This window comes from Strix aluco, chromosome 17 (assembly GCF_031877795.1).
Source record: "Strix aluco isolate bStrAlu1 chromosome 17, bStrAlu1.hap1, whole genome shotgun sequence".
Taxonomy (NCBI): domain Eukaryota; kingdom Metazoa; phylum Chordata; class Aves; order Strigiformes; family Strigidae; genus Strix; species Strix aluco.
In genome coordinates this window covers 19,750,591-19,765,739 of record NC_133947.1, presented here as the reverse complement: position 1 = coordinate 19,765,739, position 15,149 = coordinate 19,750,591, and positions in this window count along the sequence as shown.

Here is a 15,149-nt window from a genome sequence, read left to right as displayed (position 1 = left end):
CAGATTCTATGTTGTCCTGGAGAGCTTGCAGAGCACTGGGGAAAGGCAGGCAGAGAATTCCTTGCTAGCACCTTCTCTGTGCCTGGGAAGCAGAAGTGTTCACATTGCTTCGCAGAATCGCTTTTGTGCAGAAAACACTAAGACTTGTTCAGAACGAAAGAAAGCACACAGCCCCAGATTCTATGCTGTCCTGGAGAGCTTGCAGAGCACTGGGGAAAGGCAGGCAGAGAATTCCCTGCTAGCACCTTCTCTGTGCCTGGGAAGCAGAAGTGTTCACATTGCTTCGCAGAATCGCTTTTGTGCAGAAAACACTAACACTTGTTCAGAACGAAAGAAAGCACAGAGCCCCAGATTCTATGTTGTCCTGGAGAGCTTGCAGAGCACTGGGGAAAGGCAGGCAGAGAATTCCCTGCTAGCACCTTCTCTGTGCCTGGGAAGCAGAAGTGTTCACATTGCTTCGCAAGAATCGATTTTGTGCAGAAAACAGTAACACTTGTTCAGAATGAAAGAAAGCACAGAGCCCCAGATTTGATGTTGTCCTGGAGAGCTTGCAGAGCACTGGGGAAAGGCAGGCAGAGAATTCCCTGCTAGCACCTTCTCTGTGCCTGGGAAGCAGAAGTGTTCACATTGCTTCGCAAGAATAGCTTTTGTGCAGAAAACACTAACAGTTGTTAGAACGAAAGAAAGCACAGAGCCCCAGATTCTATGTTGTCCTGGAGAGCTTGCAGAGCACTGGGGAAAGGCAGGCAGAGAATTCCCTGATAGCACCTTCTCTGTGCCTGGGAAGCAGAAGTGTTCACATTGCTTCGCAGAATCGCTTTTGTGCAGAAAACACTAACACTTGTTCAGAACGAAAGAAAGCACAGAGCCCCAGATTCTATGTTGTCCTGGAGAGCTTGCAGAGCACTGGGGAAAGGCAGGCAGAGAATTCCCTGCTAGCACCTTCTCTGTGCCTGGGAAACAGAAGTGTTCACATTGCTTCGCAGAATCGCTTTTGTGCAGAAAACAGTAACACTTGTTCAGAACGAAAGAAAGCACAGAGCCCCAGATTCTATGTTGTCCTGGAGAGCTTGCAGAACACTGGGGAAAGGCAGGCAGGGAATTCCCTGCTAGCACCTTCTCTGTGCCTGGGAAGCAGAAGTGTTCATATTGCTTCTCAGAATCGCTTTTGTGCAGAAAACAGTAACACTTGTTCAGAACGAAAGAAAGCACAGAGCCCCAGATTCTATGTTGTCCTGGAGAGCTTGCAGAGCACTGGGGAAAGGCAGGCAGAGAATTCCCTGCTAGCACCTTCTCTGTGCCTGGGAAGCAGAAGTGTTCACATAGCTTCGCAAGAATCGCTTTTGTGCAGAAAACAGTAACACGTGTTCAGAATGAAAGAAAGCACAGAGCCCCAGATTTGCTGTTGTCCTGGAGAGCTTGCAGAGCACTGGGGAAAGGCAGGCAGAGAATTCCTTGCTAGCACCTTCTCTGTGCCTGGGAAACAGAAGTGTTCACATTGCTTCGCAGAATCGCTTTTGTGCAGAAAACAGTAACACTTGTTCAGAATGAAAGAAAGCACAGAGCCCCAGATTTGATGTTGTCCTGGAGAGCTTGCAGAGCACTGGGGAAAGGCAGGCAGAGAATTCCCTGCTAGCACCTTCTCTGTGCCTGGGAAACAGAAGTGTTCACATTGCTTCGCAGAATCGCTTTTGTGCAGAAAACAGTAACACTTGTTCAGAACGAAAGAAAGCACAGAGCCCCAGATTCTATGTTGTCCTGGAGAGCTTGCAGAACACTGGGGAAAGGCAGGCAGGGAATTCCCTGCTAGCACCTTCTCTGTGCCTGGGAAGCAGAAGTGTTCATATTGCTTCTCAGAATCGCTTTTGTGCAGAAAACAGTAACACTTGTTCAGAACGAAAGAAAGCACAGAGCCCCAGATTCTATGTTGTCCTGGAGAGCTTGCAGAGCACTGGGGAAAGGCAGGCAGAGAATTCCCTGCTAGCACCTTCTCTGTGCCTGGGAAGCAGAAGTGTTCACATTGCTTCGCAAGAATCGCTTTTGTGCAGAAAACAGTAACACTTGTTCAGAATGAAAGAAAGCACAGAGCCCCAGGTTTGCTGTTGTCCTGGAGAACTTGCAGAGCACTGGGGAAAGGCAGGCAGAGAATTCCCTGCTAGCACCTTCTCTGTGCCTGGGAAGCATGGTGTTCATATTGCTTCTCAGAATCGCTTTTGTGCAGAAAACAGTAACACTTGTTCAGAACGAAAGAAAGCACAGAGCCCCAGATTCTATGTTGTCCTGGAGAGCTTGCAGAGCACTGGGGAAAGGCAGGCAGAGAATTCCCTGATAGCACCTTCTCTGTGCCTGGGAAGCAGAAGTGTTCACATTGCTTCGCAGAATCGCTTTTGTGCAGAAAACACTAACACTTGTTCAGAACGAAAGAAAGCACAGAGCCCCAGATTCTATGTTGTCCTGGAGAGCTTGCAGAGCACTGGGGAAAGGCAGGCAGAGAATTCCCTGCTAGCACCTTCTCTGTGCCTGGGAAGCAGAAGTGTTCACATTGCTTCGCAGAATCGCTTTTGTGCAGAAAACACTAACACTTGTTCAGAACGAAAGAAAGCACAGAGCCCCAGATTTGATGTTGTCCTGGAGAGCTTGCAGAGCACTGGGGAAAGGCAGGCAGAGAATTCCCTGATAGCACCTTCTCTGTGCCTGGGAAGCAGAAGTGTTCACATTGCTTCGCAGAATCTCTTTTGTGCAGAAAACAGTAACACTTGTTCAGAATGAAAGAAAGCACAGAGCCCCAGATTCTATGTTGTCCTGGAGAGCTTGCAGAGCACTGGGGAAAGGCAGGCAGACAATTCCTTGCTAGCACCTTCTCTGTGCCTGGGAAGCAGAAGTGTTCACATTGCTTCGCAGAATCGCTTTTGTGCAGAAAACACTAAGACTTGTTCAGAACGAAAGAAAGCACACAGCCCCAGATTCTATGCTGTCCTGGAGAGCTTGCAGAGCACTGGGGAAAGGCAGGCAGAGAATTCCCTGCTAGCACCTTCTCTGTGCCTGGGAAGCAGAAGTGTTCACATTGCTTCGCAAGAATCGATTTTGTGCAGAAAACAGTAACACTTGTTCAGAACGAAAGAAAGCACAGAGCCCCAGATTCTATGTTGTCCTGGAGAGCTTGCAGAGCACTGGGGAAAGGCAGGCAGAGAATTCCCTGCTAGCACCTTCTCTGTGCCTGGGAAGCAGAAGTGTTCACATTGCTTCGCAGAATCGCTTTTGTGCAGAAAACACTAACACTTGTTCAGAACGAAAGAAAGCACAGAGCCCCAGATTCTATGTTGTCCTGGAGAGCTTGCAGAGCACTGGGGAAAGGCAGGCAGAGAATTCCCTGCTAGCACCTTCTCTGTGCCTGGGAAGCAGAAGTGTTCACATTGCTTCGCAAGAATCGATTTTGTGCAGAAAACAGTAACACTTGTTCAGAATGAAAGAAAGCACAGAGCCCCAGATTTGATGTTGTCCTGGAGAGCTTGCAGAGCACTGGGGAAAGGCAGGCAGAGAATTCCCTGCTAGCACCTTCTCTGTGCCTGGGAAGCAGAAGTGTTCACATTGCTTCGCAAGAATAGCTTTTGTGCAGAAAACACTAACAGTTGTTAGAACGAAAGAAAGCACAGAGCCCCAGATTCTATGTTGTCCTGGAGAGCTTGCAGAGCACTGGGGAAAGGCAGGCAGAGAATTCCCTGATAGCACCTTCTCTGTGCCTGGGAAGCAGAAGTGTTCACATTGCTTCGCAGAATCGCTTTTGTGCAGAAAACACTAACACTTGTTCAGAACGAAAGAAAGCACAGAGCCCCAGATTCTATGTTGTCCTGGAGAGCTTGCAGAGCACTGGGGAAAGGCAGGCAGAGAATTCCCTGCTAGCACCTTCTCTGTGCCTGGGAAGCAGAAGTGTTCACATAGCTTCGCAAGAATCGCTTTTGTGCAGAAAACACTAACACTTGTTCAGAACGAAAGAAAGCACAGAGCCCCAGATTTGATGTTGTCCTGGAGAGCTTGCAGAGCACTGGGGAAAGGCAGGCAGAGAATTCCCTGCTAGCACCTTCTCTGTGCCTGGGAAACAGAAGTGTTCCCATTGCTTCGCAAAATCGCTTTTGTGCAGAAAACAGTAACACTTGTTCAGAATGAAAGAAAGCACAGAGCCCCAGATTTGCTGTTGTCCTGGAGAGCTTGCAGAGCACTGGGGAAAGGCAGGCAGAGAATTCCCTGCTAGCACCTTCTCTGTGCCTGGGAAACAGAAGTGTTCACATTGCTTCGCAGAATCGCTTTTGTGCAGAAAACAGTAACACTTGTTCAGAACGAAAGAAAGCACAGAGCCCCAGATTCTATGTTGTCCTGGAGAGCTTGCAGAGCACTGGGGAAAGGCAGGCAGAGAATTCCCTGCTAGCACCTTCTCTGTGCCTGGGAAGCAGAAGTGTTCACATTGCTTCGCAGAATCGCTTTTGTGCAGAAAACACTAACACTTGTTCAGAACGAAAGAAAGCACAGAGCCCCAGATTCTATGTTGTCCTGGAGAGCTTGCAGAGCACTGGGGAAAGGCAGGCAGAGAATTCCCTGCTAGCACCTTCTCTGTGCCTGGGAAGCAGAAGTGTTCACATTGCTTCGCAAGAATCGATTTTGTGCAGAAAACAGTAACACTTGTTCAGAATGAAAGAAAGCACAGAGCCCCAGATTTGATGTTGTCCTGGAGAGCTTGCAGAGCACTGGGGAAAGGCAGGCAGAGAATTCCCTGCTAGCACCTTCTCTGTGCCTGGGAAACAGAAGTGTTCACATTGCTTCGCAGAATCGCTTTTGTGCAGAAAACAGTAACACTTGTTCAGAACGAAAGAAAGCACAGAGCCCCAGATTCTATGTTGTCCTGGAGAGCTTGCAGAACACTGGGGAAAGGCAGGCAGGGAATTCCCTGCTAGCACCTTCTCTGTGCCTGGGAAGCAGAAGTGTTCATATTGCTTCTCAGAATCGCTTTTGTGCAGAAAACAGTAACACTTGTTCAGAACGAAAGAAAGCACAGAGCCCCAGATTCTATGTTGTCCTGGAGAGCTTGCAGAGCACTGGGGAAAGGCAGGCAGAGAATTCCCTGCTAGCACCTTCTCTGTGCCTGGGAAGCAGAAGTGTTCACATTGCTTCGCAAGAATAGCTTTTGTGCAGAAAACACTAACAGTTGTTAGAACGAAAGAAAGCACAGAGCCCCAGATTCTATGTTGTCCTGGAGAGCTTGCAGAGCACTGGGGATAGGCAGGCAGAGAATTCCCTGCTAGCACCTTCTCTGTGCCTGGGAAACAGAAGTGTTCCCATTGCTTCGCAAAATCGCTTTTGTGCAGAAAACAGTAACACTTGTTCAGAATGAAAGAAAGCACAGAGCCCCAGATTTGCTGTTGTCCTGGAGAGCTTGCAGAGCACTGGGGAAAGGCAGGCAGAGAATTCCCTGCTAGCACCTTCTCTGTGCCTGGGAAACAGAAGTGTTCACATTGCTTCGCAGAATCGCTTTTGTGCAGAAAACAGTAACACTTGTTCAGAACGAAAGAAAGCACAGAGCCCCAGATTCTATGTTGTCCTGGAGAGCTTGCAGAGCACTGGGGAAAGGCAGGCAGAGAATTCCCTGCTAGCACCTTCTCTGTGCCTGGGAAGCAGAAGTGTTCACATTGCTTCGCAGAATCTCTTTTGTGCAGAAAACAGTAACACTTGTTCAGAATGAAAGAAAGCACAGAGCCCCAGATTCTATGTTGTCCTGGAGAGCTTGCAGAGCACTGGGGAAAGGCAGGCAGACAATTCCTTGCTAGCACCTTCTCTGTGCCTGGGAAGCAGAAGTGTTCACATTGCTTCGCAGAATCGCTTTTGTGCAGAAAACACTAACACTTGTTCAGAACGAAAGAAAGCACAGAGCCCCAGATTCTATGCTGTCCTGGAGAGCTTGCAGAGCACTGGGGAAAGGCAGGCAGAGAATTCCCTGCTAGCACCTTCTCTGTGCCTGGGAACCAGAAGTGTTCACATTGCTTCGCAAGAATCGCTTTTGTGCAGAAAACAGTAACACTTGTTCAGAACGAAAGAAAGCACAGAGCCCCAGATTCTATGTTGTCCTGGAGAGCTTGCAGAGCACTGGGGAAAGGCAGGCAGAGAATTCCCTGCTAGCACCTTCTCTGTGCCTGGGAAGCAGAAGTGTTCACATTGCTTCGCAGAATCGCTTTTGTGCAGAAAACACTAACACTTGTTCAGAACGAAAGAAAGCACAGAGCCCCAGATTCTATGTTGTCCTGGAGAGCTTGCAGAGCACTGGGGAAAGGCAGGCAGAGAATTCCCTGCTAGCACCTTCTCTGTGCCTGGGAAGCAGAAGTGTTCATATTGCTTCTCAGAATCGCTTTTGTGCAGAAAACAGTAACACTTGTTCAGAACGAAAGAAAGCACAGAGCCCCAGATTCTATGTTGTCCTGGAGAGCTTGCAGAGCACTGGGGAAAGGCAGGCAGAGAATTCCCTGCTAGCACCTTCTCTGTGCCTGGGAAGCAGAAGTGTTCACATAGCTTCGCAAGAATCGCTTTTGTGCAGAAAACAGTAACACGTGTTCAGAATGAAAGAAAGCACAGAGCCCCAGATTTGCTGTTGTCCTGGAGAGCTTGCAGAGCACTGGGGAAAGGCAGGCAGAGAATTCCTTGCTAGCACCTTCTCTGTGCCTGGGAACCAGAAGTGTTCACATTGCTTCGCAGAATCGCTTTTGTGCAGAAAACAGTAACACTTGTTCAGAATGAAAGAAAGCACAGAGCCCCAGATTTGATGTTGTCCTGGAGAGCTTGCAGAGCACTGGGGAAAGGCAGGCAGAGAATTCCCTGCTAGCACCTTCTCTGTGCCTGGGAAACAGAAGTGTTCACATTGCTTCGCAGAATCGCTTTTGTGCAGAAAACAGTAACACTTGTTCAGAACGAAAGAAAGCACAGAGCCCCAGATTCTATGTTGTCCTGGAGAGCTTGCAGAACACTGGGGAAAGGCAGGCAGGGAATTCCCTGCTAGCACCTTCTCTGTGCCTGGGAAGCAGAAGTGTTCATATTGCTTCTCAAATCGCTTTTGTGCAGAAAACAGTAACACTTGTTCAGAACGAAAGAAAGCACAGAGCCCCAGATTCTATGTTGTCCTGGAGAGCTTGCAGAGCACTGGGGAAAGGCAGGCAGAGAATTCCCTGCTAGCACCTTCTCTGTGCCTGGGAAGCAGAAGTGTTCACATAGCTTCGCAAGAATCGCTTTTGTGCAGAAAACAGTAACACGTGTTCAGAATGAAAGAAAGCACAGAGCCCCAGATTCTATGTTGTCCTGGAGAGCTTGCAGAGCACTGGGGAAAGGCAGGCAGAGAATTCCTTGCTAGCACCTTCTCTGTGCCTGGGAAGCAGAAGTGTTCACATTGCTTCGCAGAATCGCTTTTGTGCAGAAAACAGTAACACTTGTTCAGAATGAAAGAAAGCACAGAGCCCCAGGTTTGCTGTTGTCCTGGAGAACTTGCAGAGCACTGGGGAAAGGCAGGCAGAGAATTCCCTGCTAGCACCTTCTCTGTGCCTGGGAAGCAGAAGTGTTCACATTGCTTCGCAGAATCGCTTTTGTGCAGAAAACACTAACACTTGTTCAGAACGAAAGAAAGCACAGAGCCCCAGATTTGATGTTGTCCTGGAGAGCTTGCAGAGCACTGGGGAAAGGCAGGCAGAGAATTCCCTGATAGCACCTTCTCTGTGCCTGGGAAGCATGGTGTTCATATTGCTTCTCAGAATCGCTTTTGTGCAGAAAACAGTAACACTTGTTCAGAACGAAAGAAAGCACAGAGCCCCAGATTCTATGTTGTCCTGGAGAGCTTGCAGAGCACTGGGGAAAGGCAGGCAGAGAATTCCCTGCTAGCACCTTCTCTGTGCCTGGGAAGCAGAAGTGTTCACATTGCTTCGCAGAATCGCTTTTGTGCAGAAAACACTAACACTTGTTCAGAACGAAAGAAAGCACAGAGCCCCAGATTTGATGTTGTCCTGGAGAGCTTGCAGAGCACTGGGGAAAGGCAGGCAGAGAATTCCCTGATAGCACCTTCTCTGTGCCTGGGAAGCAGAAGTGTTCACATTGCTTCGCAGAATCTCTTTTGTGCAGAAAACAGTAACACTTGTTCAGAATGAAAGAAAGCACAGAGCCCCAGATTCTATGTTGTCCTGGAGAGCTTGCAGAGCACTGGGGAAAGGCAGGCAGACAATTCCTTGCTAGCACCTTCTCTGTGCCTGGGAAGCAGAAGTGTTCACATTGCTTCGCAGAATCGCTTTTGTGCAGAAAACACTAAGACTTGTTCAGAACGAAAGAAAGCACACAGCCCCAGATTCTATGCTGTCCTGGAGAGCTTGCAGAGCACTGGGGAAAGGCAGGCAGAGAATTCCCTGCTAGCACCTTCTCTGTGCCTGGGAAGCAGAAGTGTTCACATTGCTTCGCAAGAATCGATTTTGTGCAGAAAACAGTAACACTTGTTCAGAACGAAAGAAAGCAGAGAGCCCCAGATTCTATGTTGTCCTGGAGAGCTTGCAGAGCACTGGGGAAAGGCAGGCAGAGAATTCCCTGCTAGCACCTTCTCTGTGCCTGGGAAGCAGAAGTGTTCACATTGCTTCGCAGAATCGCTTTTGTGCAGAAAACACTAACACTTGTTCAGAACGAAAGAAAGCACAGAGCCCCAGATTCTATGTTGTCCTGGAGAGCTTGCAGAGCACTGGGGAAAGGCAGGCAGAGAATTCCCTGCTAGCACCTTCTCTGTGCCTGGGAAGCAGAAGTGTTCACATTGCTTCGCAAGAATCGATTTTGTGCAGAAAACAGTAACACTTGTTCAGAATGAAAGAAAGCACAGAGCCCCAGATTTGATGTTGTCCTGGAGAGCTTGCAGAGCACTGGGGAAAGGCAGGCAGAGAATTCCCTGCTAGCACCTTCTCTGTGCCTGGGAAGCAGAAGTGTTCACATTGCTTCGCAAGAATAGCTTTTGTGCAGAAAACACTAACAGTTGTTAGAACGAAAGAAAGCACAGAGCCCCAGATTCTATGTTGTCCTGGAGAGCTTGCAGAGCACTGGGGAAAGGCAGGCAGAGAATTCCCTGATAGCACCTTCTCTGTGCCTGGGAAGCAGAAGTGTTCACATTGCTTCGCAGAATCGCTTTTGTGCAGAAAACACTAACACTTGTTCAGAACGAAAGAAAGCACAGAGCCCCAGATTCTATGTTGTCCTGGAGAGCTTGCAGAGCACTGGGGAAAGGCAGGCAGAGAATTCCCTGCTAGCACCTTCTCTGTGCCTGGGAAGCAGAAGTGTTCACATAGCTTCGCAAGAATCGCTTTTGTGCAGAAAACACTAACACTTGTTCAGAACGAAAGAAAGCACAGAGCCCCAGATTTGATGTTGTCCTGGAGAGCTTGCAGAGCACTGGGGAAAGGCAGGCAGAGAATTCCCTGCTAGCACCTTCTCTGTGCCTGGGAAACAGAAGTGTTCACATTGCTTCGCAAAATCGCTTTTGTGCAGAAAACAGTAACACTTGTTCAGAATGAAAGAAAGCACAGAGCCCCAGATTTGCTGTTGTCCTGGAGAGCTTGCAGAGCACTGGGGAAAGGCAGGCAGAGAATTCCCTGCTAGCACCTTCTCTGTGCCTGGGAAACAGAAGTGTTCACATTGCTTCGCAGAATCGCTTTTGTGCAGAAAACAGTAACACTTGTTCAGAACGAAAGAAAGCACAGAGCCCCAGATTCTATGTTGTCCTGGAGAGCTTGCAGAGCACTGGGGAAAGGCAGGCAGAGAATTCCCTGCTAGCACCTTCTCTGTGCCTGGGAAGCAGAAGTGTTCACATTGCTTCGCAAGAATCGCTTTTGTGCAGAAAACAGTAACACTTGTTCAGAATGAAAGAAAGCACAGAGCCCCAGATTCTATGTTGTCCTGGAGAGCTTGCAGAGCACTGGGGAAAGGCAGGCAGACAATTCCTTGCTAGCACCTTCTCTGTGCCTGGGAAGCAGAAGTGTTCACATTGCTTCGCAGAATCGCTTTTGTGCAGAAAACACTAACACTTGTTCAGAACGAAAGAAAGCACAGAGCCCCAGATTCTATGCTGTCCTGGAGAGCTTGCAGAGCACTGGGGAAAGGCAGGCAGAGAATTCCCTGCTAGCACCTTCTCTGTGCCTGGGAAGCAGAAGTGTTCACATTGCTTCGCAAGAATCGATTTTGTGCAGAAAACAGTAACACTTGTTCAGAACGAAAGAAAGCACAGAGCCCCAGATTCTATGTTGTCCTGGAGAGCTTGCAGAGCACTGGGGAAAGGCAGGCAGAGAATTCCCTGCTAGCACCTTCTCTGTGCCTGGGAAGCAGAAGTGTTCACATTGCTTCGCAGAATCGCTTTTGTGCAGAAAACACTAACACTTGTTCAGAACGAAAGAAAGCACAGAGCCCCAGATTCTATGTTGTCCTGGAGAGCTTGCAGAGCACTGGGGAAAGGCAGGCAGAGAATTCCCTGCTAGCACCTTCTCTGTGCCTGGGAAGCAGAAGTGTTCACATTGCTTCGCAAGAATCGATTTTGTGCAGAAAACAGTAACACTTGTTCAGAATGAAAGAAAGCACAGAGCCCCAGATTTGATGTTGTCCTGGAGAGCTTGCAGAGCACTGGGGAAAGGCAGGCAGAGAATTCCCTGCTAGCACCTTCTCTGTGCCTGGGAAACAGAAGTGTTCACATTGCTTCGCAGAATCGCTTTTGTGCAGAAAACAGTAACACTTGTTCAGAACGAAAGAAAGCACAGAGCCCCAGATTCTATGTTGTCCTGGAGAGCTTGCAGAACACTGGGGAAAGGCAGGCAGGGAATTCCCTGCTAGCACCTTCTCTGTGCCTGGGAAGCAGAAGTGTTCATATTGCTTCTCAGAATCGCTTTTGTGCAGAAAACAGTAACACTTGTTCAGAACGAAAGAAAGCACAGAGCCCCAGATTCTATGTTGTCCTGGAGAGCTTGCAGAGCACTGGGGAAAGGCAGGCAGAGAATTCCCTGCTAGCACCTTCTCTGTGCCTGGGAAGCAGAAGTGTTCACATAGCTTCGCAAGAATCGCTTTTGTGCAGAAAACAGTAACACGTGTTCAGAATGAAAGAAAGCACAGAGCCCCAGATTTGCTGTTGTCCTGGAGAGCTTGCAGAGCACTGGGGAAAGGCAGGCAGAGAATTCCTTGCTAGCACCTTCTCTGTGCCTGGGAAACAGAAGTGTTCACATTGCTTCGCAGAATCGCTTTTGTGCAGAAAACAGTAACACTTGTTCAGAATGAAAGAAAGCACAGAGCCCCAGATTTGATGTTGTCCTGGAGAGCTTGCAGAGCACTGGGGAAAGGCAGGCAGAGAATTCCCTGCTAGCACCTTCTCTGTGCCTGGGAAACAGAAGTGTTCACATTGCTTCGCAGAATCGCTTTTGTGCAGAAAACAGTAACACTTGTTCAGAACGAAAGAAAGCACAGAGCCCCAGATTCTATGTTGTCCTGGAGAGCTTGCAGAACACTGGGGAAAGGCAGGCAGGGAATTCCCTGCTAGCACCTTCTCTGTGCCTGGGAAGCAGAAGTGTTCATATTGCTTCTCAGAATCGCTTTTGTGCAGAAAACAGTAACACTTGTTCAGAACGAAAGAAAGCACAGAGCCCCAGATTCTATGTTGTCCTGGAGAGCTTGCAGAGCACTGGGGAAAGGCAGGCAGAGAATTCCCTGCTAGCACCTTCTCTGTGCCTGGGAAGCAGAAGTGTTCACATTGCTTCGCAGAATCGATTTTGTGCAGAAAACAGTAACACTTGTTCAGAACGAAAGAAAGCACAGAGCCCCAGATTCTATGTTGTCCTGGAGAGCTTGCAGAGCACTGGGGAAAGGCAGGCAGAGAATTCCCTGCTAGCACCTTCTCTGTGCCTGGGAAGCAGAAGTGTTCACATTGCTTCGCAGAATCGCTTTTGTGCAGAAAACACTAACACTTGTTCAGAACGAAAGAAAGCACAGAGCCCCAGATTCTATGTTGTCCTGGAGAGCTTGCAGAGCACTGGGGAAAGGCAGGCAGAGAATTCCCTGCTAGCACCTTCTCTGTGCCTGGGAAGCAGAAGTGTTCACATTGCTTCGCAAGAATCGATTTTGTGCAGAAAACAGTAACACTTGTTCAGAATGAAAGAAAGCACAGAGCCCCAGATTTGATGTTGTCCTGGAGAGCTTGCAGAGCACTGGGGAAAGGCAGGCAGAGAATTCCCTGCTAGCACCTTCTCTGTGCCTGGGAAGCAGAAGTGTTCACATTGCTTCGCAAGAATAGCTTTTGTGCAGAAAACACTAACAGTTGTTAGAACGAAAGAAAGCACAGAGCCCCAGATTCTATGTTGTCCTGGAGAGCTTGCAGAGCACTGGGGAAAGGCAGGCAGAGAATTCCCTGCTAGCACCTTCTCTGTGCCTGGGAAGCAGAAGTGTTCACATTGCTTCGCAGAATCGCTTTTGTGCAGAAAACACTAACACTTGTTCAGAACGAAAGAAAGCACAGAGCCCCAGATTCTATGTTGTCCTGGAGAGCTTGCAGAGCACTGGGGAAAGGCAGGCAGAGAATTCCCTGCTAGCACCTTCTCTGTGCCTGGGAAGCAGAAGTGTTCACATAGCTTCGCAAGAATCGCTTTTGTGCAGAAAACACTAACACTTGTTCAGAACGAAAGAAAGCACAGAGCCCCAGATTTGATGTTGTCCTGGAGAGCTTGCAGAGCACTGGGGAAAGGCAGGCAGAGAATTCCCTGCTAGCACCTTCTCTGTGCCTGGGAAACAGAAGTGTTCCCATTGCTTCGCAAAATCGCTTTTGTGCAGAAAACAGTAACACTTGTTCAGAATGAAAGAAAGCACAGAGCCCCAGATTTGCTGTTGTCCTGGAGAGCTTGCAGAGCACTGGGGAAAGGCAGGCAGAGAATTCCCTGCTAGCACCTTCTCTGTGCCTGGGAAACAGAAGTGTTCACATTGCTTCGCAGAATCGCTTTTGTGCAGAAAACAGTAACACTTGTTCAGAACGAAAGAAAGCACAGAGCCCCAGATTCTATGTTGTCCTGGAGAGCTTGCAGAGCACTGGGGAAAGGCAGGCAGAGAATTCCCTGCTAGCACCTTCTCTGTGCCTGGGAAGCAGAAGTGTTCACATTGCTTCGCAGAATCTCTTTTGTGCAGAAAACAGTAACACTTGTTCAGAATGAAAGAAAGCACAGAGCCCCAGATTCTATGTTGTCCTGGAGAGCTTGCAGAGCACTGGGGAAAGGCAGGCAGACAATTCCTTGCTAGCACCTTCTCTGTGCCTGGGAAGCAGAAGTGTTCACATTGCTTCGCAGAATCGCTTTTGTGCAGAAAACACTAACACTTGTTCAGAACGAAAGAAAGCACAGAGCCCCAGATTCTATGCTGTCCTGGAGAGCTTGCAGAGCACTGGGGAAAGGCAGGCAGAGAATTCCCTGCTAGCACCTTCTCTGTGCCTGGGAAGCAGAAGTGTTCACATTGCTTCGCAAGAATCGATTTTGTGCAGAAAACAGTAACACTTGTTCAGAACGAAAGAAAGCACAGAGCCCCAGATTCTATGTTGTCCTGGAGAGCTTGCAGAGCACTGGGGAAAGGCAGGCAGAGAATTCCCTGCTAGCACCTTCTCTGTGCCTGGGAAGCAGAAGTGTTCACATTGCTTCGCAGAATCGCTTTTGTGCAGAAAACACTAACACTTGTTCAGAACGAAAGAAAGCACAGAGCCCCAGATTCTATGTTGTCCTGGAGAGCTTGCAGAGCACTGGGGAAAGGCAGGCAGAGAATTCCCTGCTAGCACCTTCTCTGTGCCTGGGAAGCAGAAGTGTTCACATTGCTTCGCAAGAATCGATTTTGTGCAGAAAACAGTAACACTTGTTCAGAATGAAAGAAAGCACAGAGCCCCAGATTTGATGTTGTCCTGGAGAGCTTGCAGAGCACTGGGGAAAGGCAGGCAGAGAATTCCCTGCTAGCACCTTCTCTGTGCCTGGGAAACAGAAGTGTTCACATTGCTTCGCAGAATCTCTTTTGTGCAGAAAACAGTAACACTTGTTCAGAACGAAAGAAAGCACAGAGCCCCAGATTCTATGTTGTCCTGGAGAGCTTGCAGAACACTGGGGAAAGGCAGGCAGGGAATTCCCTGCTAGCACCTTCTCTGTGCCTGGGAAGCAGAAGTGTTCATATTGCTTCTCAGAATCGCTTTTGTGCAGAAAACAGTAACACTTGTTCAGAACGAAAGAAAGCACAGAGCCCCAGATTCTATGTTGTCCTGGAGAGCTTGCAGAGCACTGGGGAAAGGCAGGCAGAGAATTCCCTGCTAGCACCTTCTCTGTGCCTGGGAAGCAGAAGTGTTCACATAGCTTCGCAAGAATCGCTTTTGTGCAGAAAACAGTAACACGTGTTCAGAATGAAAGAAAGCACAGAGCCCCAGATTTGCTGTTGTCCTGGAGAGCTTGCAGAGCACTGGGGAAAGGCAGGCAGAGAATTCCCTGCTAGCACCTTCTCTGTGCCTGGGAAGCAGAAGTGTTCACTTAGCTTCGCAAGAATCGCTTTTGTGCAGAAAACAGTAACACGTGTTCAGAATGAAAGAAAGCACAGAGCCCCAGATTCTATGTTGTCCTGGAGAGCTTGCAGAGCACTGGGGAAAGGCAGGCAGAGAATTCCTTGCTAGCACCTTCTCTGTGCCTGGGAAGCAGAAGTGTTCACATTGCTTCGCAGAATCGCTTTTGTGCAGAAAACAGTAACACTTGTTCAGAATGAAAGAAAGCACAGAGCCCCAGGTTTGCTGTTGTCCTGGAGAACTTGCAGAGCACTGGGGAAAGGCAGGCAGAGAATTCCCTGCTAGCACCTTCTCTGTGCCTGGGAAGCATGGTGTTCATATTGCTTCTCAGAATCGCTTTTGTGCAGAAAACAGTAACACTTGTTCAGAACGAAAGAAAGCACAGAGCCCCAGATTCTATGTTGTCCTGGAGAGCTTGCAGAGCACTGGGGAAAGGCAGGCAGAGAATTCCCTGCTAGCACCTTCTCTGTGCCTGGGAAGCAGAAGTGTTCACATTGCTTCGCAGAATCGCTTTTGTGCAGAAAACACTAACACTTGTTCAGAACGAAAGAAAGCA